The following is a 9,300-nucleotide window of genomic DNA, read 5'->3' on the forward strand; positions in this document are numbered from 1 at the left end:
TGGCAGCAGTAGAGCAGCTGGTGCCCTGCAGGACCACAGGCTGGGTCTTTCATCGACCACTGTTTGACAGACCCGACCCCAGGTACAGCCTCAGTTCTGTGTGTCCTGGCAAACTCCCAGCTGGGTCTGGACAGTCCTAGTGCCCCTGGCTTGTGAATCCACCTATTCGTTTGCCCAACCTTCCCGCCTCCCTCAGCTCGGTGAGCCTGGGGCTGCTGCTTTGCTGGAGTTGGTCCCAGCCAGGCATAGCCCAGATAAGAGCTGTGAAGATGTTCCTGGGGAAGTGTCCAGAGGTCACCACTGGGGCCTGGCCATTTGTGCCCAGCCTGTGTGCGAGCAAAGAAGGTGGTTGGTTTGCAGAGGGCTATGATGGCAATAAGCACAATTTCCGGGGTGGCAGATTTCCCAGGTTTACGTCCCCATCTATGCTGCACCAAGAGTTAGTATTTTTATTGTCCAAACATTTATTTTGGTCAATATGGCTTTTTTAATATAAAAATAATATATTATATTTAACCAATTATATAAAAAATTGGTTAAAATTGTATCTCCACTCCACCTGATGCCCAGTTAAAAACTCCATGATGGGAACATGGTTACGGCCTCCTACTCCCAGGTCTTTCCACTTAAATGGACAGCACCAAGTGAGATTTTTCAATGGAGGTTTTCAACTTAGTTTTATTGGAGGCTGATTGTTTAAATCACCCAGGCAGCTTGGAAAACCTCAGGCTAAGTTATTATCTAGGAGTCTCTGCCTATATTTGTGAAAATAACATATTTACTGACTGCTTTGCTCAAGGCTTCCTTGACCTCTGTTTCTCAGGCTGTAGATGAGGGGATTTACCAGGGGAGTCAGGACTGTGTAACAAAGAGAGAACACTTTGTTCAGGTCTCTCAGTGTATCGTGTTTCAGTAGCATGTACACAATGATTATGGTTCCATAGAAAATGGTCACCACAGTGAGGTGGGAAGAGCAGGTGGAAAAGGCCTTCTGCCTCCCTGTGGTGGAAGGGATTCTCAGGATGGTGGCGATAATGCAGATGTAGGACATCAGGGTTAGTAGGAATGGAGGCAGGGTGAATACACAGGCTAGTATGAAATCCAGCAATATGATCAAGTATGTGTCTCCGCAGGAGAGTTTTATCAATGGGGTGGATTCACAATAAAAATGGTCAATTTTATTTGGGCCACAGAATATTAACTGTGATATAAATAAGACAAAGATGGTAATAGCCAAAAAACCATTGAACCATGAACCAGCAACCAATTGGAGGCAAACCCTAGTATTCATCAGAGCTGAATAGTGCAGGGGTTTACATATCGCTAAATACCGATCATAAGACATCGCCGCTAGGAGATAACATTCCGTACGTGCCAGAGAACCAGAGACATACAGTTGTGTAAGGCAGCCACTGACTGAGATGGTTCTGTCTCCAGTCAGGAAACTGGCTAGCACCCTGGGCAGGATGGTGGAGGTGTAGCAGGTCTCCAAGCAGGAGAAGCTCCCCAGGAAGATGTACATGGGGATGTGAAGGTGCTGATCAGCCACAACAAGCACCACAATGAGGATGTTTCCAGCCATGGTCGCAATGTAGATTACTAGGAAGAGCAGGAAGAGAAGAATGTGCAGGTCAGGGAGATCCCCAAATCCCAGGAGGGTGAATTCCGTGATGACTGTTTGATTTCTCCAGTCTGTGTCAGCCATTGATTGAGTCTCTGGGAACAACTAAAAAAAACTGCCATTGAATTGGAAGAACACAGAGTTAAGTTAACCATGTCTCGTGAATTAATTTCATAAATATTCAGAAAATCCCCTTCTGCTGGTTAGAGGCTGAAATGTTAAGGCTAAATGTAGACTTCAGAGCAAAGTGCCAGGAGTCTCAGTCTGAGAACAGAACACTGGTATCCATGCCAGAGTTTATGCTAGAGTTAGAGATGGGGGATTAGCGATGACAAAATGTAGTGTACAAATCCCAATATGTTAATTCAAAAGTGGAGGTGGCATAATGTATCAAGGGATGAATGGTTAGTTATTCTTGATATATGCCAGAGAGAATCTGGTGAATAAGATTTTAGTGTACAGTGCTGCTACACCTAATCCCAAATCATAGATGGATGTAACATTTACTAGGTGGAGGAATTTGAAGTGTCAGGGGGTGGGTGTTTAGTTATTTTAAGAATATTAGTCATTCATTTTTAAAGCACCCTTCTTTGGCCAAGTCGTCCTTTATCACAACACTGCAGATGAGTGACTCTACACCCCACCGGGAGACATTCACTAAAGGAAGAGTGAAGGTTAATGCATTGTGTGAATGGTGCGGTAAGGTTAGGGAAACAGTCCCAAATATATCTGGTCAATGCTTTAAGACTACAGAGGACCATATTGGAAGACACAATAGAATATTGAAAGCTTTGATTGACAAAGCCAGTAAATTAGGATGGAGGGCATTAGTAGAGACACACCCTTGAAATAAAGAAAAAATGTACAGAAGCCAGATGTAATTGCTGTAGAAGACCAGTATAGTTGCTGTAGTGGATGCCACAGTCCATCGGGAAGACAAGGCTGGTACTTTGGAGGTAGTCCACAGGGATAAGATGGAATACTACTCTGAGCTGGAAGAGGAAATTAAGAAGATCTTTGGAGGCATAATTGGGTCATGTGGTAAACAAAGCGAGGGTAATGAAGCCTGTGGGAATGGGAAAAAGCAAGCATTTTAAGGAAAATCATTGTAGGCTTGCATTGTATGCCACCGCTGATATGCCGGCCCTATTTAGTGATAAGTAGTGATCCCAGAAACCCATTCTGTGCATCCTACTATTCCTCATTATGTCTCTTTAGTTTCTCCATATCTTAAATTTTATGAGACGTTAGTTGTTTGTGCTATTGTTTCTAATGGCTACTATTTTACCTGTCCTTTGAAATATATAGATTGGTATAAACATTTTAATAAATACATATTACCTAGGTTTAATAATCCATAAGCGCTGACTCCGTGGGTGCTCCAGGGCTGGAGCACTCACGGGGAAAAATTGGTGGGTGCTGAGCACCACATCTATATCCACACGGGGCTCTGGATCAATAAAAGGTTGATTTTTTTCAGAAATCATAGGCACCCATTTATAGTCCATTCTGTCGCATCATTGGTTCTTTGCCTTTGTTTACTAGGCACACAATTTCAAAGCGACAATCCTGGGTGTGCTGCCATGATCCAAGGCGTGCCATTTCCTCCAATTCTTATAAAAACTTATATCAGTTCAGCTGGTGTTATTTCCTTTTCTGATGATTTTCTGTATTTTTCTTGGAGCATAAGATTGTGTGTTTTTTGTTTTTGTTTTGGTTTGGTTTTTTTTTTGCACATAGAGTTCTAATAGTCCTTGATCTTAAGTCCTTGCTTTGGTTGCTAACTTGCAACACACACATTCATGTCAGGCACGCATCTATCATACCAGGCCTCGATGACCTATAATATATTAAATGGATATATGAATCATAATTGTGTGTGTGTGTGCATGTACATTGTGTATGTGTGTATATCCGAACACCTGCACAAATGTAGCCAAATGCCTCATTATCTAATTAGTGATGCGCATGAATGGGTGAATGAGATTCCCACTGTTCCTACGTACAATCTAGCGAAACCACAGCCAAGGGAATGAGCTTGGCAGAATCAGCAGGGAAAGTGCCTCACCAGGTAAGTGAAAAAACTTATAACGGTAGTGGTATTTTATCGGCAGCCTGGATGCCTCCCACTTATTCTATATCTATCATGTCTCTTCAGTGTCACACTAGAATCAAGCTCAACAGGGTCTTCTTTCCCCACTGATTCTGCCAAGCCCACCGCATTGAATCAAATGCGTTTGCCAAATCAATGGGCACAACAGCAATTTCATCTCCATTCTGCTTAACTCCCTTAATCAAGTTGTCCAGAATGGATACGTTCTCTTCACATCCAGGACCGGAGAGAAAACCTTTGTCTATGACACATTTTAACTGCACTAGTGAATCATTTAGCTAAAATAGTATTATCTAATCCATACAAATCCTATAGTTAAAGATCTCCAAGAAGAGAGTTTAGCTAACTTTTCAGGATCCTGAACCTTTGGAATTAAAATAGTCCTGTTTTCCTTTAAAAATATCCTGGGATTTGCATATTTGAAAACCAAAGGGTTTTTTTTTTTGTTTTTTTGGGGTTTTTTTGTAATATGAGAATCCAAATGTAAAAGGCCCCATAAATCATTAACCATAATCCTATCAGTAGCCGAGGCACTAATTTTACAAATGGTTGCAAAGCCTCTCTAGCTTCAACAGTAAAGATCGGACTTATCAATAAATTATTGTCCCGTTTCTCTGCTGGACTGTCGGTGACTCTGTCAAGACTGCTTAAGTGCCTAACACGTTTACACTCTGGGCAGTGGCTTGGTGCAATCTAAGCTGAGAACTCACAACCAATAATAGGTTGTGCCCTGGGTTTTAATTGTCTGTCCTGAGGTTGGCAACCGCATTCCTGCACCAAGACTGGAAGCATCATATTCATTGCTCAGGGAAGTCATTGAGATGAAGGGCTTAACTAGATTCCAGAATAGATTAGATATTCCTGCTGGCCATATAAATACCCAGAGTTACCATGATTAATGGCAACAATAGTTTTGGAATGGATATTAAACCTCGTGTTCTGGGGGTTCAGCCAATGTCTAACTATTATAGACCAACATGACGTGTGTGTGTGGGGGGGAGATTACCCCACAACTGCTGCTGCAGTGTACTTAAATTTGCCTGTGAAACATCTAGTGCTGACAACTCTTGGAGAAAGACACTGGACAGTATTGCCCTTGGGTCTGATCTAGTCTGGCAATTACTGCATTACCATGTTCTCTCAAGTGATAGAGAAACCCAACATTCCAATTTGTTCCAGAACCGACTATTTTGGTACTTCAGCCTCTGTCAGGCTGTTACCTGGAAAACGTTGACCTGGCTTAGGTGACTTTGTAACACTTTTTGGTGCAGATCAATACAAAGAAATCATTTAGGTTGTCAAATTATCTATGGGACCTAAACATTAATACTCTCCTGAATAGGAAAACAGGACACCCAGTTGCTAGGTGGCTTTGAAAATCTCAATCTTCACCCCTCTGCAATATCTATAACTTGCTACAATGAGGCTGCATGAAATATTCACAAAGCACCTTCATGCCTCAGTTTGGAAGGTGGTATAGAAATGCAGTCAGGAAGAGGGGGTTCACCTGTAACCAGAGGATGGCTGAAGCTTCAAGCAATGAACTCTTCTTTCTCAGCGTTTGGCAGCCTGGTGTCTGTTTCCACCACGGAAGTTCTTGGATGTCATCATTTGATAGAAACTGGATCTTCTCAGCAAAGACATGTGCATCTACCTGAAGGGACAAACAGCTGCTGTCATCTATGTTAGAACATGCTCTTCCCCCTCTGTTTAAACAGTCCAGAGGTCACCTCATATTTGTATCCTTCTCCACGGCAGGCTGCATTTCCCCTGATTCCACCTCCAAAGGGGCTGAGCCTGGGGAGTTAATGCTGAGTTTTCTGTGCAGACAATACAAACAACTGTCCTGATGCAACCAGCCTCCCATGCCCAGAAGAATCATCTGTCTGCTCCCTGCTGTCTGAGGTCATTGCTGTGCATGGCTGAACTGTAATGCCGCACCCATGGAGTGCATGGCCCTACAGAGAGTGACTCTGCTCAGTAATCTTGTCTCATGTCAGGTGTCCAACTGCTGTCGTTGGAACCACTCCCAGGGTAACAATGGCTAAGCTGAGTCAGGTCTGCTGCATTGGGCGTTGAAGCCGAGCAGTTTCACAAATGCACTGGAAACTGAATGTAAAGTAAATTTCATCCATAGTTTGCAAACAAGAGATTTGGCTGGAAGGAAATCTCACACTCACACTCACCCACCCCCAATGGAAATATTTCTCCCAAGGAAATTTGTTGTTAATTACAAATATATCTTTAGCAATACTCTGACTCTTCCACTGAGCAGGGGCAGAACTCAACGTTGTGTAGGTTGGTTTCTCACTGGAGGAGAATCCAGTGATGGGGAGTTTGGGTAATTTCCTAGTGAAGTTGTTTATTTTTACACTATATACACCAGTTCTGGAACAGACGTGGCCACAAACAGGCTGGGAATCCTCCTCTCAGGGATCTCAGCCCATATGGCAGGAGCAGGACTAGGGTGCAAGGACCTTTCCCCACACAATAATTTCAGTCCAGGACACTAAGGATAAAAGCTGGGTCATCACCAGCTGGTGGGAGCTGAGCAAGGCAGGGTACTTCTGTGTGACCTCTCTGACGCGTGTCGCTGTGCTTCTCTCTCATGCTTTTGCATCATGAATTAACTGTTCATGTATTTTTGATGCAACAGCCCTCTGGGCTGTATCCTGATAGCTACTGAAATAGCTTCTCTATGGTTCCAGTGTTGTTCCTGGGACGTGCCCTGTGACTTGCCTGACCATTCTGTGTATTGGATTCTCATTTCTGAGAGATTCCTGCCTCTCCTGAAGGAGCAGAAATAAATCATTTGAAACGGGAAAGGAAATGCCCCAGGACTGAGAATGCTGGACTACTAGGGTTATGCACAGGGCTGAATTTTTGGTGAAACCCTATTTTAAAGTAAACTTCTTAGGTGTTATGATCTTTGCTGTGGCCAATGTTCATCCCAAGCTTCATGAGGAGTTCTAAAATCTAACTGTAATAGGGCCAGAGAGATTGTAGGGATGGTAGTTGGAAAGGGTTTTTTATCAATGGGTCCTTTTATATTCAGCTCTTCTGAGCCCCTCCCTGGTTACAAAATGGAACCTGGACATCTGTAGGCCACCTGACTAATCTCCCCTATCCCTGGTCTTACTGACTCTAGATATGGCACAGGACGAAGTATTCAAACTGGCGTCCTAAGTGGAAATATTGGAGGTGGTGAAAAGCAGCTGTAAGTCACTGCTGCGGGTTTGTTCCAAGGTAACTAACCAGTGGGCACATCATGCTCATTACTACGCTGCAAGGCATCACAAGTTGGAATGTCATAGGTTGGATATTTACATGGATATCAGTCATGTCCAGAGTTCTCGTAATGAATGGCAACCAGAATTCTGGAGGGGATGTTAAACCGTCTGCTTCAGGGTTTAAGCTAATCTCCAAGTGTTAGAGCTCAAGGTGAGAGCTATATGGGGGGCAGGGCAGGTTATCCCACATCCACCTCCTGTGGGGTTCTTCCACCTTCCTCTTACACATCTGGGTCTGGCCACTGTCTGACAGGATACTGACCTAGATGAACCTAGTGTCTGATTTAGTCTGGCAATTCCTATGTTCCTATGGAAACTGAATAGGTAAATCTGGGGTCATTCTGCTCCAGAACTCAGATACTCAGACAAAGCATAGACCAGATACTGGTCTATGCTTTGTCTGAGTATCTGAGTTCTGAAATACTTGAGTAGCAGAACAGGTCTAGCTCCATTCACTAGAGGGCAGTCCACTCCCACAGTTCCTTAAATTATTTTGATATTGTCTATAGATCCATTCTGTTTCTGCATTACACAATTCTCTATACACCTGCTTTCCAGAGGTTGGTATACATGTATCAAGTTCTTATTTCTTTTATCAAAGTTCTCATATGAACCCAAATAAAATTATTGTTTCAGCCTTTGGGTAACAAACCACTTTATTTTTTATTTATTCATTTATTTATATATAGTTTGATTGCAAAATAGATTGGGAAAATTCCTAACACATTTTAGGGTTTGTTTTCATTTGTTTGTTTTTATGGTGATGTTGTTTGAACATTTTCATAAGGTTCGGACTTCAGTCTATCTCACAGCTGACTAACTTTGTGTCTCCAAAGCTTTTTTGTCCACATTGCACAATGTGACTTATTGGTTCCTTATAACACGAAGAAAAAATCCCACAGGGGAGTATACTTCACATAGCAAAACATTAGTTTAAATTTTTCAGAGATACCTGTCCAAGGTGATGGTCTGTTATAAGGTACTGGCCTATGATGGGGTACCCGTCCAGTGTGAGATGAGTTCACCCCATCCTTCAAGCTGTCCTTTACCTCAAGGCAGGTTACCCTGATTCTCAGGGCAAGGAGGCCTAGTGGCTGGAGACAATAGGGTTACCCTGGTTCGCAGGGCAATAGGTCACAACCTGGGAGGTGGGTGGTGGCCAGAGTAGGGGGAGCTGGGCCCTGGCAGCAGCGAGTGAGTTCGTCACTGAGTCAGCGTGGATTCAGCTGCAACACGCTGACTACACTTGGGATTATGGCTACTCCCTCCCGTGCGCTGCTTCCTACCGTGACTTCTATGTCTGTGGTATAGGCGGCTTCGGGGTTACGGGGTTCCTCTGCCTGGGCTGTTCCAGGTGGCTCTGAAGTCCCGGGGGTGTCCACAGATATCAGGGCATTTGCCAGGGTCTCAGTGCCTCTAGCTTCTGTAGTCAGGGGCTGCCACTGCTCTGAATCTGGAGCCTGTAACAGACGTCCTTTCTCTCCGGTGGTCAGCCCAGACTGAGCTGAGCTGCTCACTCTTATACTGGTACTACACTTGGGGCATGCCCAGTAAGGATGTGGGGGCAGGGCTTCCTTAGCCCACAAGGAGGAGTTAACCTTTTCCTGTCCAGGCCAGGGTGAGTTCACCCCGTCACATGCCCCTATAATAAATAATAAAAACTCTGTATCTGCTGCCATCTTGTGGGCATTTCAGAAAATAGTTGCCCATTTCTCCTGCTTAGAATATGCTGCCCTCTATTGGACATCTTGCCGCATCACTGACCTCTCCACATTACTTTGTCCTGTTCTGAAATCTATTGGTCAATATTCCTGACCCTTCCTCATTTCTTCCAGTCTTCTGCCTCCTAGTGTTGATTACACAGCCTGACAGTCTACTGCCTTGTTTCTATCCTCTGCTCTCTTCTAGAGGTTATCTATAGTGGATGCTTTAGCGGCCTCTTTCCAATCCTTGATGCTCTTGTGTCCCCGTTGGTCATTATTCCGTATAAAGGCCCATTTCTTATAGTGTGGTAGCCTAGGACTAACTAGACTGGCTGCCTCTGGTTTCCTTATTAATGCTAGAACAGAATTCCTCAATATCTTCATTTAGAAATTGCTCGATCACATTCCTCACTTTGTGGAGCAATGGAAAAATCTTTAGAAACAAAAGTTCTTTCGTCACCATTTACTCTGATGCGATCTAGTCTGTAGTGTTACCTCTTCCCACTTTCCTCTGATGGTCGTTTGGCAAGCAACCTGCACTGCAGAAGTTGCTATGTGCTGTATACACTGCAT

The 9,300-nt window shown here is 43.8% G+C and overlaps 1 pseudogene; it reads right to left on the bottom strand.

The window, feature by feature from the left end:
- Window positions 1-741: 741 nt before the first annotated feature.
- Window positions 742-1,705, bottom strand: LOC128846756 (olfactory receptor 6N1-like; annotated as a pseudogene).
- Between the last annotated feature and the right edge of the window lie 7,595 nt (window positions 1,706-9,300).

The sequence above is a fragment of the Malaclemys terrapin genome, chromosome 12, assembly GCF_027887155.1.
Source record: "Malaclemys terrapin pileata isolate rMalTer1 chromosome 12, rMalTer1.hap1, whole genome shotgun sequence".
In the NCBI taxonomy this organism is placed as follows: Eukaryota; Metazoa; Chordata; order Testudines; family Emydidae; genus Malaclemys; species Malaclemys terrapin.